This window comes from Nuphar pumila, chromosome 9, assembly GCF_984573655.1.
Source record: "Nuphar pumila chromosome 9, dmNupPumi1.hap1.1, whole genome shotgun sequence".
NCBI classification, from domain to species: domain Eukaryota; kingdom Viridiplantae; phylum Streptophyta; class Magnoliopsida; order Nymphaeales; family Nymphaeaceae; genus Nuphar; species Nuphar pumila.
In genome coordinates, this window is record NC_143257.1 from 98,414,975 (window position 1) to 98,429,372 (window position 14,398).

A 14,398-nucleotide genomic window follows, 5' to 3' on the forward strand; every position below is an offset into this window, starting at 1 on the left:
AAAAATTAGATCTAAATGTGATTGTACTAATTTCATTCTTGAAGATGAAGGATGTCTGAATCGTCTATGCCATAGTTCATGATTGATTTCGGTAGTAAGACAAGCTTGAATATTATTGTTTGGTTATAGGAAGTACAACCTGTTTCTTTCTTTAGCTTGTCCAATCATTGTCTTCAATTTCATGTCCAGAATAACACAAGAATTAGGATAAAAAGTTATTGAACAATTCAAAAATTTAGTCAATTGACTTACTGATAGTAAATTCAATTTGAATGAACACAAAGAACATGATCCATGCTAAATTGAGAAAGAGAAATTGAACCTTGATGTGACAAAAGAATATGTTTTTCATTAGGTAATGAAATAGGTATATTACATGGAACAACATTATGAAATTCAAGAGACTTGGTTCCCATATGTTGACTCACACCAGATTCAATAACCTAAAGATGGTTAGAAGAAGCCGTGAATGAAGAAGTCATACCTGCAAAGTTGGCCGATGTGGGCTGGTTTTTTTATAAGTAACAAGAGTTTATGATACTCGTCCATAGTGAATGCAGGAGCAATACTACTTAACCCATCACCCTTACCAGTACCGCTATGTGTATCTGTTGACATGGCCTGAAGATCGTTGCATAAAGATGTTGTAGCAGTGCTAGATTTAAAATTTGGGTCATAGAGCCAATGACTTGGAGGACAACCTATCGGCTTGAAACATTTTTCTTTGAAGTGACTAACTCCATTGCAATAGCTACACACGGGTCGATTTTGACGGTTATTTATGAACTTCTAGAATCGGGCTGTCGAGTCTCGTCTGAATCCATTTGATGGTTCACGGCTAGTGGTATTGCCCTGTGGCACGACTTAGGACAAACTCAATTGACTATTAATCGGCATCAAGATCCTTGCTTCACGTTGTTTTTCTTCTTGGAGCACCAGTGCATATACTTTAGTTACATTGGGCAGGGGTTCAAGAAGGAGGATTTGTCCTCTAATAGCATTATAGGAATCGTTTAACCCCATCAGGATTTGAATAACCCTTTTCCTTGGTATTTGATCAGAAAACATTTTCATTGAGCCACATTTGCATGTTGGTACCTGATAATATGAACTGAGTTCGTACCATAAAGATTTTATTTTGGTAAAATAAATGGCAACTGACATTGTTTCTTGTTGCAAGCGACAAATAAAACTTTGGATTTGATAGATCCGTGGTGCCAAACTTTGAGTGTATCTTTCATGTAGATCCCTCAATACCCCATGGGCAGTGGAGGAATAAATAACACTGTCGGCAATATCCTTACTGAATTCAAAATCAAGGATATATAATATCATGTTATTGCAACGAAACCAAGACGGGTGATCAATCGTTCGTAATTCAGGTTCGGTGATAGAACCATCAATAAAACCAAGTTTATTTTTCGCACTAAGAGCCATAATCATGGCTCTGCTCCAAGTGCCATAGTTATCTCCGATCAACTATTGTGAAACCAAGACGTTGTCGGGATTATCCGAGTGATGAATGAAGAAGGGATTAGAAGTATCCTGACATGATTCTGTCTTAAGGGACATATCCTTCAAACTTCCTTCTTCTTGCACTATTGATGCGATGACAAAATCTCAACCTTAATGATGTCACTTTGATACCATGTTGAAAAACAACTCACATAAGAAAGAGGAGAAGGAATATAAAAACCAAATATATTATTAAAAAGAGAAAAGAACTTGATACGGCTTCTACGTACATATATTTATAATAAAATTACAAGGCACTACACGTCCACACGTTTTGAACTCTTGCACGATTTCTAATAAGGATAAGCAACGATTTCTGATAATGATAAAAAAATAACCAACCAGTCGAACTTTAGAACTCTTCATAAGTCAAACTTCTGATATACCAAGCCGGTACTCTATGACTTTCAAAATTCTAAATAAGTTCTTGCTCTTACCACTCTCTCTCTCTCTCTCTCTCTCTCCTGTATTATTAGTATACATGCAAAATTGTTGTTTATTATTCATAAGTACTAGATTCTTTTCTCTTCGTTTTTCCTTTTCTTTACAGGAGTTGACAAGCAAAGCATAATTAGCCGTTTTAAAACTTCCATACAAGGTTTCTTTATGTTATCGTTACTGTTTTGAACTATTAAACTACAGGTCATTCACCTCATCCGGACTGTTTCCATAACTTATTAGCTGTGTAAATGATCGAAAAGGGCACAAAAATGAGAATCTGCACAAGATTCATGGTCCCCAATTGTCGTATTGACCCCCAAGAAGTCTTAAAAAAGGCCCACTTAAAGGGTCCCAACCCCAACATCATGTTTGGTCAAAGGTTCAAGATATCATCCTTATGCTCTGAAATGGCAGTTTCCCTGCCTGTATAGGGCAGAGTGAGAGGGTGTAGCCCCACATGGAATCACCATCTAATCACAATTATAGCCGTCCATCCACTCAAAACATTGATAGTCAGAGTATGCCACTAGGTTGAGTAGTGCTAGGAAAAATAGACCTTGTGAAAACAAGCAAAAGAACATAGGAAAGTGAGGATTTCAAAGATACTTCTATCTTGATTGGTACGAGGCAGGGCAAAAGAGAGAGAGAGACGTCGTTTAGGCCTTACGTTATGGTGACATCATACGACATGTAGATCAGCCATATGATATGTCATGGCACGTTCTATCTTATTTCAATATTACTCTTAATATTGTCACTAAGAATTTTAATAATAAATATATTTTTATATTTAAATATCAAAATATACTTTTATTGGTAAAAAAAAAATGTATCCTAATATATTAGATTTCATCTTCAGTATTTGTATGAAGCATGTGTGTTTGTATATATATATATATATATATATATATATATATATATATATATATATATATATATATATATATATATATATATATATATGTGTGTGTGTGTGTGTGTGTGTGTGTGTGTGTGTTCCTTAGGTTCTCTATATATAGTGATTGATAGCTGCTCAAATCATAGGTGCTCAAGCACCCCGATCGTCCATCAATGGACGGTCAATGTGCAAAAATACACAAAAAATGCAAAAAGAGATCTTTAGCAATGCTTCGAAACATTGGTAAAAGCACAAAAATAGAATGCCGTACATGTCCCCGCTTGGCTTTTGGTGATTCTTTGAAAACGCCGCTAAAGGTAAAAAATGCAAAAAAAGTTTATTTTTGCACTTTTTTGTGCGTTGACCAGCGATTGAGTGCTACCAATCTCTCTCTCTCTCTCTCTCTCTCTATATATATATATATATATATATATATATATATATATATATATAATCACTAGAATATGAGAACTAATGCGTGAACTATTATTTTTATGGATTTTTTGATCTTTTCTCTTGAATCTAACCACACGGATGTGATCTACATGATTGGATTCATAAGAACCAGCTCTTAAATCATATAATTTTGATGCATAAATGTGATTTTTTTAAGGTTTTAATATCAATAGCTCTTAATCTTCTCAAACATTCAAAAATCACATTTTTTCATCGAAAATACATGATCTAATGGTTGATTCCTAGCAAATTCACCAAGATTGGATTTGCAAAGAAAGTGTTGAAAATGCTCATATTTTTAGTTCTCATATTCTAGTTTCTCTCTCTCTCTCTCTCTCTATATATATATATATATATATGTGGTTCCTGGTTGAGAACCGGATCAGTTAATGGGATCCGGTCTTGCGGTGTAAAGCTAAGATACGGGCAAAACCTTTAGACACCTGATGGGAGTCGAACCTGAAATGAAAGGGTACCCAAGCTCACTGCCATTCGAGCAACCAGAGCAAGAAGATGTGATCAGGTGACATTGAAAATTACGATTTATAGCGATTTTCAATTTCCACTGCCCATGCAAAATCCCCATCAAATATAATTTTGGGGATTTGGCATCCAGTGCAAAATTTAATCCAAAACCGGCGGCAGGTGTTCAAGCCCGCATATGTACATATGTACCTTTGAGAGAGAGACTTTCTTTAGGCCCTTACGTCATGGCACGTTACTCGAACACCTATATGTATAGGTGGGCGGAAGTAGCCGTGGATAAATATCTAGTACAATATTACTCGAACGAAGGAGCAGCGCTGATCGTGCCCATGATCAGCAGCACCTTTTTTTTGCGTAAAAAACTGATTTAACAGCGGTCTATGGTAATTAATGATGACGCCCCGTCACAAAAAATACCTAATGGTGCGATTTTATCAAGTGGTGACATCCAGGAAAGGCAATCACAAGAATACTTACATAACAGCGACAGCCTAAGCCGTCACAACTATCCTCCATTTTTTAGGATAGGTAGGGATGGCAGTGGACCGGGGGAAAGCGGCGCCCCGCGTCGCCCCGTTTGGACCGGGGATGAAGGGCATGAAACGGGGATGGAGGTCAAAATTCATCCCCGTGCAGGGTAGGAGGCAGGGATGGACTTACACTTTCCCCCGCCCCGCCTCATCCCCGCCCCATTCCCGTTAATAAAATTACTAAAATATTTAAACCCAACTAAAAAATTACAAGAAAACCATATTAATATATACTAACTTATTAACCCTAAATCGTTTGCAGCAGCACCACCACGTTCGTCGGCCCTCAGCCCTCTCTCTCTCTGTCCACCATCGGTGACCATCAACGTCGGTGCCAGATTCGTCCACCAGCTTTGCAAGGGATGAGATCATATCAGGAGTGTACAATAAAAAGACTTTTAACCAGGTTGAGAACAAGGACAATGGGATCATATCAGGAAGAATTTTGAGATTTTAAAGCATAGAGGACTCAAGAATAGCGGGATTTTGTACGCTATTTTGGTCGATATCTATGGACAGTATGGAAAGTTTGAGGGTGCTGAAGAGTGTGTGGCAGCCATGAAAGCTGGAGGTTTCCAGCCTTCTTCCAGTGTGTTTTGTGTTCTAGCAAATGCTTATGCTCAGCAGGTGTGTAAGCATCTCATAGTTTGCCTGTGTTTATTATGTCTTCTATCACTATTATTTTCTTTAGTAATGAACACTGCTTGTTTCTTTAATTTATTGTTGAAAGGTTTTTGCTATCACTAGATTAGCTTCCATATTTGCTTGATTGTTTGCATGTAATTCTCTCTTAGGTTTGTTGCAGAATGTCATAACATTTATTTTTCAAAGTTCTAGCGCATAATTAAGGATATGGATTTTACTTTGTTCAGAAACTGTATTCAAGTGTAGAATTTCAAAGCATGGCCATACATCTCGTATGTGAATTTTCTTGACAGAAAATCCTTGTGATATTTGACAAAATTTTCAGAAAAATATAGGTAAAATCTTCACATAAATCTGAAAAATGTTATAGAAAATCAAAAACAAAAAAACATGATATACGAATTTGTGATGAGATCCATGGCGGGGCGGGGCAGGGCGGGGCGGGACGGGGACGGGGATTAGAATGGGGCTAGACGGGGCGAGCCAGGCCGGGGACGGGGATGTGGATAATTTGTTTGAGATGGGGCGGGGTGGAGGTCCAAAGTCCCCCCGCCACGAGGATGGACCGGGGATGGAGGTTAACTTTTTGAGACGGGGCGGGGTTGGAGACCTTGTCCCCCGCCTCGGTCCACTGCCATCCCTAAGGATAGGAAAGGAGACACCGAATATGAGGTTTCCTATTTGGCAAAACTTCTTGGCACCAAGGACATCTCTATCATTTGGAAACTATCATCATTTGTTTGGCTCTAGGTATTTTTGTTGTTGCTTAGACGGGAGACACCCTAGCTAACTACAACAAGCGGGTGGTGTTTTGGGAGGAGAAACTCTCTACAGGCCGTTGTTGGAGTGGAAGAGAATAGTTAATCTCTCTCTCTCTCTGTATATATTTATATATAAAATATAATATAATTGTTGTTATATTAGAAGGATTGGCTTGAACGTTGTTATTTGGCTTGATATCTTGTCTGTGTGCAAAGCTAGGAAGGATTGGATATTTTCTTTTGTTTTTCTGATTTTTGGGATTGGAGATTTTTTTAATGGTTTCAATCTCTATTGCATCTAAAACGGATAATCGTGCTCTTTTCTTTGGGGCTTTTTTTTTTGTTTTATTGTGTGATGCTCTGATAAATCTCAACATTCATGTTTCAACATTGTTTGTAGTAGGATTCCAAGTAGTGTTTTGTTCTGTTGTGATTGCTGTTAAGCGGAAACATTACATCCTAAATAGTGGTTGTTTCTTAGAAGATTCTAAGTCATCATATTCTTCTATTTTGATCATGTTAACATATTTTTTTTGTGTGTGACATCTTCCTATTCATTCTCTGATGAATCACATCAAGATTTATGTTTTGGCATGCTTCTTACTATATGGCATATTCTCATGAATTATATATTTTCAACCAACAAATGTACCTTTTATTTTCATCTTATTCTCAAGTTACTTGATAATGCATGAAATGCATTATAAATTAAGCATAATATGCATGTCATTATCTATATTTTGAGTTAAACCCCATGTTTATGTTGATTCAAGTCATAGGAAGTTATGTTTCGAATTTTATCCAATTCTGAGTTAAATTGGCAAAGTTATGAGCTATCCAGACCCATATAAGAATGACAAATTTTTTGATCTTGGATTAGATTAGATCCCATTAACCCAATTCATAGATTCATTCACATTTTTTTAAAAGAAGCGCTCAGCAATTTCTAAGAAACTTTGGGTGTTTTCGAAAACATAGTTTCATAAGAGTGTTTCTGAAATAATGAAAAATATAAAACAAAAAGGGGTGGGCACCCCTTATTTTGATTTTTGTCCAGAACTTTGAGAATCCTTTTGATGCAATGGTATAGTGTGGACTTGATACACACCAATCCACGATCCAGAATCCAAACGGATCCAAACACATGCGAAAGCATAAATGATAGAGAGTCTGGATAGAACGCTGAGAAACGAGTTTTTGGGACCCAAACACTATACTTTGACAGAAACAGTCCAAATGAAAGTTGTGCGTGACTCACACAACTTTCCAACAAATCTGGAAACACCAGATTTGGAGCAAAAATGTCCGTTCCACAGACTTGGAATCGGGACTGCTAAACAAATCCAACACAAACTATCAAATTCCACGAACAGACTGTTCAAAGGGGTTTTCAACCCCTCAAACGATAGAGTTTGCTGAAACTTACAACTGAGCAATCAAAGGTCAGGTTCAGACCTTTTCAAAACACTAAAAATCAGATTTTTTTGAGTTTTCTACAACCCTCTACAAATTTTTGAATTTACGAAATGATATAAAATATTGTCAAAGAATTAACACTTTAGATACACGACAACAACAGAGAGATTGATATTTTCAATAAACAAAAATAATGATTTATTGAAAACTTAAAACATGAAAAATGTAGGTCTAGATTCTAGCTTTCCACAGAATAAAAAAAATCACAATTTCATGCAGATAATTTTCAGATATCAAAAAAATACCAAACTCAACTATGAAGGTTCTGGAGCAGAACAAAGACAGTGGACTTTTGTCAGTCTGACGTCTTGACAGTCATTTTCAAAGGTTCAAATGAATGAATCATGAAAAACTTTAAACAAAAAAGTTATAGGAAATCGTTTTAGCTTTTCAGGAAGCTAAAAAACACGAAAATCCGATTAGTATTGAATCTGATACAGACATTTCTTCAGAGACACCTTTGTTAACTCGTAACAGGATTTCTTGTCTTTTGGCAGGATTCGAGTTTCAATCACACACAACATTAATCCGAGAAGTATTAATTTCAGATAGACAATCTATGACATAAAATACCTCTAACATGCAATCATCAAACAATAAGGATCCAGTTACAACTTAGCAACAATATGTAACAAAAATCGCAAGAAACATGTGATAAGAGTAACGAAGGGAAAAGAATGAAGAACCAATGACGATATCTGGCTTGAAGCGGATAATGGTCGTTGTTGGGAAGCAACCGACGCCAAAGAAGAACCATGAACAATGGGGATGAATTTCGACCACCACGAACTCACGGTTGGCTCAACCACGACAAAAATGATTTCTCAACAAACTCACTCGCCACACTCACAAGGTGAAACACGATTCTCCTTTCACCCAAAGGTGTCTTCCTCCAAGCAACCTTACTTACAAATTCTAGCAAAACAAAAAACCACCACCAAGAATCCATGAATTTTCAAAATGAAGAAGCGCCCCCCTCCCCTTGGTCAACCTCCTCAATTAAAGGCCTTGGTGCTTGGGAAGAGCCACATTAAAGAGGCAATGGGCCTTCCCAAGCCTTGCGCCAAAAATGAGCTTGCATGGGCCTTGTTTTTTGCCAAGGGCTATTAAATCTCCAACAACCTAATTTTTTAATTTGGTTTGGTCAAATTGATTTGAATGAGGTCCGAAATGGACCACACCCATGTGACGCCTACTAGGATCCCTTATTGAAAGCGGATCTTGATCCATATCTGGATCGAGCAGCGAAATGGATCCTGCACCAAAATACATTAGAGAAGAGAATTTGCAAAAATAAAAATCTACCCATATACCCCATACACCCTCTAGTACCACAAAAAAATCATATAGGGCACCAGAACTATCCGTATTCGTAGAATCTGGCTCCCAAAAAAAACATATTTAACGTGATTCCTCAAATGCCAAAATGAAATCAAAATAATAAAAATACAATCACTGAGAAAGATGCAAAATATCTCAGAAATTGAAACATGATCATCAAAATGGGTCTGGGTTGGCAGAGATCTAATTGGACCTTGATAGTCCTGCACGATTGGATCTGCCCTGGATCGCATCCTGGATTAGATTTTTGGAATTGGATTTGGATCCAATTCATCTTCAAAGCTCGGATCTTCAGGATGCTCTACATCATTCCCCCCTGGGTCGAAAGGCTTTGTCCTCAAAGCCTGTATTTGCTCAAGCGTCACTCCATAATCCCTACACAAGTTCAAAATGTAATCAGCGTAGACATTGTTCAAGGCAAATAGAAGAGAAGTAAACAGGGCAAGAGATTCAATATTGGAATGACAAAAATATTTGATGCAATGCAATGCAACATGCTCTATAAAATGTAATTCAGACAAATACAAAGCAGAACAATGAAATTGAATCTCAAAAACATCTAAGACATTATATTTAATGACCTTACCTTGCATCAACGCTTTACAGATAATACCAAAATTTGGGTCAGAAATAGATAACAATTGACTATATAGCATGTGATTCAAAATTGCAAATTTTGCACTATTGGTTGGAAAATTACTTGATAAGTCACAATCAATACAAAGTTACAACATACCAAATGTACTATCAAGATTTATCAAAGAGACAAAATCAACATCATCTACTAAACCCTGGTGGTCATAAACAAGATTTGGGATGTTAATGTCGACTAGACCTATTGCTTCCCGACTGAAATGAGACTCTAAATTCAACTCCACCGAAGGAGTTTCGACATCTAAGCGTGTATTGGCATACATGTCTTGTTGATTCTCAGTACTAACATCCAGCTTTTCGATGTCGATAGTCATGTCAGATCCAACTCGAGACAAAATCATAACGTCCATGGGTTCATAAAATTTCTCGAAGACCAGACCGTCAAGACTGACATAGGATGGGTCTTCTAGAGGTGCTATTTCCCTAATTGATGAGATGTGGGACATTTCTTCATGCATTGTCTCAAATATTGGGTCAGATATGAATTCACTCACACGAACATCCTCAAATATAGGTGAGGGTTCATCCATGATTTCCTCATTAACTTCAATGATAGGATCACTACTGACTTCGGGAGAAGGATCCGCTAGGGAATCCTTTGCGACATCATGAGATTTCAATAAATCTTGAGGTTCATGCCTGACGATGAACACATTGGGTCCCTTGATTTAAGATGCGGTGATCTTAAAGGACTCATGAGGCAAAATGGGGACAACAAAATGAGATGGAGGAACCATAAAAAAAATGGTGGATTGGACCACAGATGACGAAGTGGAAGACAAAGGAAGCAAATCTTTTGAAGGAAGCAACTTGATTTGTCTACCCTCAAAAGTGAAGGAATAGACATTGGACTTACCATGATGGATGACATTTCGGTCATATTGCCAAGGTCTTTTGAGAATAAGATGGATCGCATCCATAGGGAGCACTTCGCACTAGACTTGATCGAAGTAGGTATTTCTAATAGAAAACTTGACCAAGCATTGTCGGTCAACATGAACATCGATGCTCTTTTGGAGCCAAGACATCTAATACGAATGGGGATGAGTCTTACAACTCAAACATAACTTGGTCATAGCTTCAACCGAAATGACGTTCTCACAGCAACCCGAGTCTATGATGAACCGACACACTTTTCCATTGATGGTACAGACAGACTCAAAGATGTGAGTTCTTAGCCATCGATCACTCATTTCTTATCTCGGGGCTAAACAAATCTGCCTAGAAATGAGTGCTTTGCCTCTATCAGGCAGTAACACTTCTTCCACATACTCTTCTTCGGGAATTTCCTCAAATTCAACTTGTCCTTCATCATAAATAGGATTGGATTCTGGATCCAATCTCGGATAATCCTCAATTTGCAATTCTTCGATGAAGAGGGCCTTGCCACGACACTCTGTGGACTTATGACTGGGTTTCCCATATGTATAGCACTTGATGGGGTTATTGGAACTAAAAGTTTGAGCTTGGGTTCTTACCTGAGCATTTTGACTCATAACCCTAGATGGGTTATTCGCATTGGGGTGTCGGTAGGGTGGGTCAACTTTTCCACTTGGGACTACTAGGGCCCGCACTAGGGGTCTAGTAGTCTGACTAGATTTCGTCAAGGTCTTTTGATGGATAGACCTTTCCCATTGATGCACTTTTTGATGAGCCTCGAACACAGTCCAACACTCAATGAAGTTAAGCATATCTTGTAATTGAAAGTTCAGACCTCTAATATATTTCGATACTAACTGTTCTTCGCTTTCACGGATGTCATTTCGAGCAATGAGACCATGAAAAACTTTAGTGTATTGATCTACCGAACGAGTTCCTTGCTTAAGGCTTTGGTATTTCCGATAAAGTTCTCGATGATAGTTCAATGGTAAGAATTGAGCACGGAGTTTCTGCTCCATGTGCTCCCAACGCTCAATCGAGGCACGACCCTGATGTTTGCGTGTTTGCTTGAGTTGTCGCCACCAGGCTGCAGCTCGACTCTTTAATTTGAGGGATATCAATCTCACACAACGATCTTCAGGGACTTCCTTAAATTCAAGGATTTTGCGAACTTCGCTAATCCAATCTAGGAATTCTATGGGAGTTCTAGTTCTCTTGATTTATGGGATATCAAAACATAAGCCCGAATCCCAATGGGATCTCCTAGGCTGTAGGTTATCTCTTCTCTCTAGACTTCATCGGTGTGACTCGAAGTCATCATCAGAATCATATGAATGAGTTTCACGAGTTCCTCGAGAACTATGCAAAATCCGCTCATCTTGCCGATCGTTAACTCTAGCATTTTTTATCATTTGATGAGTCAAATCTTTAATTCGGTGGTTAGCCTCAGCGAGTTGCCTTTGCAAATCTTGCATTTCATACCGATGGTCATGGTCATCGTTTTCCCTATTAAAATTATTTTGACCTCGACCGCCTAATCGACCCGCCGTGGTGAATGGTACCTAAAAAAAAATGACCTCCCACTACACCAAGAATCGTGTCAGATTGAAAAATCCAACACCCTCGCTCTGATACCAAAATAATATAATGGTACAGTGTGGACTCGGTACACACCAATCCACGATCCAGGATCCAAACAGATACAAATGCACGTGGAAGCTTAAATGATAGAGAGTCTGGATAGAACTCTAAGAAATGGGTTTTCGAGACCCGGCCAATGTACTTTGATAGAAATGGTCCAAATATAAGTTGTGTGTGACTCGCATAGCTTTCCAACGAATCTGGAAACACCAGATTCGAAGCAGGAATGTTCATTCCACAGACTCAGAATTGGGACTGCTAAACAAATCAAACACAGACTATCAAATTCCATGAACAGACAGTTTGAAGGGGTTTTCAACCCCTCAAACAATAGAGTTTGCTGAAACTCACAATTAAGCAATCAAAGGTCAAGTCCAGACCTTTTCAAAACACTACAAATTGAAAATTTTTGAGTTTTCTACAACCATCTATGAATTTTTGAATTTACGAAATGATATAAAATATTGTCAAGGAATTAACACTTTAGATATAGGATGGCAGCAGAGAGATTGATATTTTTGATGAACAAAGATAATGATTTATTGAAAACTCAAAACATAAAAGATGTAGGTCTAGATTCTAGCTTTTCACAGAATAAAAAAAATTGCAATGTCATGCAGAGAATCTCCAGATATCAAAAAAATACCAAACTCAACTACGAAGGTTCTAGAGCAGAACAAAGATAATGGACTTCTGTCAGTCTGACGTCTTGACAGTTACTTTTATAGGTTTAAATGAATGAATCACGAAAAACTTTAAACTACAAAGTTATAGGAAATTGGTTTAGCTTTTCAAGAAGCTAAAGAACGTGAAATTCTGATCAGTATTGAATCTGATACAGATATTTCTTCAGAGACACATTTGTTAACTTATAACAGGATTTCTTGTCTATTGGCAGGATTCGAGTTTCAATCACACACAACATTAATTCGAGAAGTATTAATTTCAGATAGACAATCTATGACATAAAATACCTCTAACATGCATTCATCAAACAACAATGATCCAGTTACAACTTAGCAACAATATGTAACAAAAATCGCAAGATACATGTGATAAGAGTAACGAAGGGAAAAGAATGAAGAACCAATGACGATATTTGGATTGAAACAGATAATGGCCGTCATTAGGAAGCAACCGATGCCAAAGGAGAACCACGAACAGTAGGGATGAATTTCGACCACCATGAACTCACGATTGGCTCAACCACGACAAAAATGATTTCTCAACAAACTCACTCACCACAATCACAAGGTGAAACACGATTCTCCTTTCACCCAAAGGAGTCTTCCTCCAAGCAACCTCACTTACAAATTCCAGTAAAACCAAAAACCACCACCAAGAATCCATGAATTTTCAAAATGAAGAAGAGCCCCCCTCCCCTTGGTCGACCTCCCAAATTAAAAGCCTTGGTGCTGAGAAAGGGCCACATTAAAGAGGCAATGGGCCTTCCCAAGCCTTGAGCCAAAAACGAGCTTGCATGGGCCCCATTTTTTGCCAAGGGCTATTAAATCTCCAACAACCCAATTTTCGACTTTGGGCTGGTCAAATTGATTTGAATGAGGTCCAAAATGAACCACACCCATGTGGCGCCAACTAGGATCCCTCATTGAAAGCGGATCTTGATCTAGATTCGGATTGAGCAGTGAAATGGATCCTGCCCCAAAATACATTAGAGAAGAGAATTTGCAAAAATAAAAATCTACCCATATACCCCATACACCCTCTAGTACCACAAAAAAAAATCCTACAGGACACCAGAACTATCCGGATCCATAGAATCTGGCTCCTAAATATATATATATATATATATATATATATATATATATATATATATATATATATATATATATATATATATATATATATATATATATATGTTTAACGTGATTCCTCACATGCCACAATGAAATTGAAATAATAAAAATACAATCTCTGAGAAAGATGCAAAATATCTCTGAAATTGAAACATGATCATCAAAATGGGTCTGGGTTGGCAAAGATCCAATTGGACCCTGATAGTCCTGCACGATTGGATCTACCCTAGATTGCATCCTGGATTGGATTTTTGAAATTGGATTTGGATCCAATTCGTCTTCAAAGCTCGGATCTTCAGGATACTCTGCATCACCTTCACATCACCAGCCACCTCTATTTCTCATCCTCTATCATTGTTTTGTCGCACCGAGGAGCTTTCCGGGTGTTGCAGCGCCAATGAGTTTTTCGAGCGTCTTCCATTTCCTTCTTTCCTCGTTGTTTTATATGTTTTATTTTTGTGTCTAGTTTGTACTAATTTCTGATTTTTTTTTTGCAGCACTACAACAGCCATTGAAGAAGCTTTATCTTTTCATCGAGAAGTTTTTTGGTGCTATCCGACCGAAGAGTTTTCTGGGCCCTCGAGCGAGCTGAGGCATTTTTCAGGCTCGTTCTTCTTTCCCACCTGCTGTTGTTTGAACCACCGACCATCGTTCCTTCCGTGAGTTGCTAGAAGTTGCAAACCTTCTCGGAGGACTAGAAGAAGTCGTGAGAGGCCTCAATTCATGGACCAAGCGCGGATCATCCGGTAAGATCCTCGTTCTTTGTTTTCTTTATTTTATTTGTTATTTTTGCAAAAATCGGCTAGACTATGTCTAGACATTTTTTATCTTCCAAAAAAAAATTATTCTGTTTTTTTT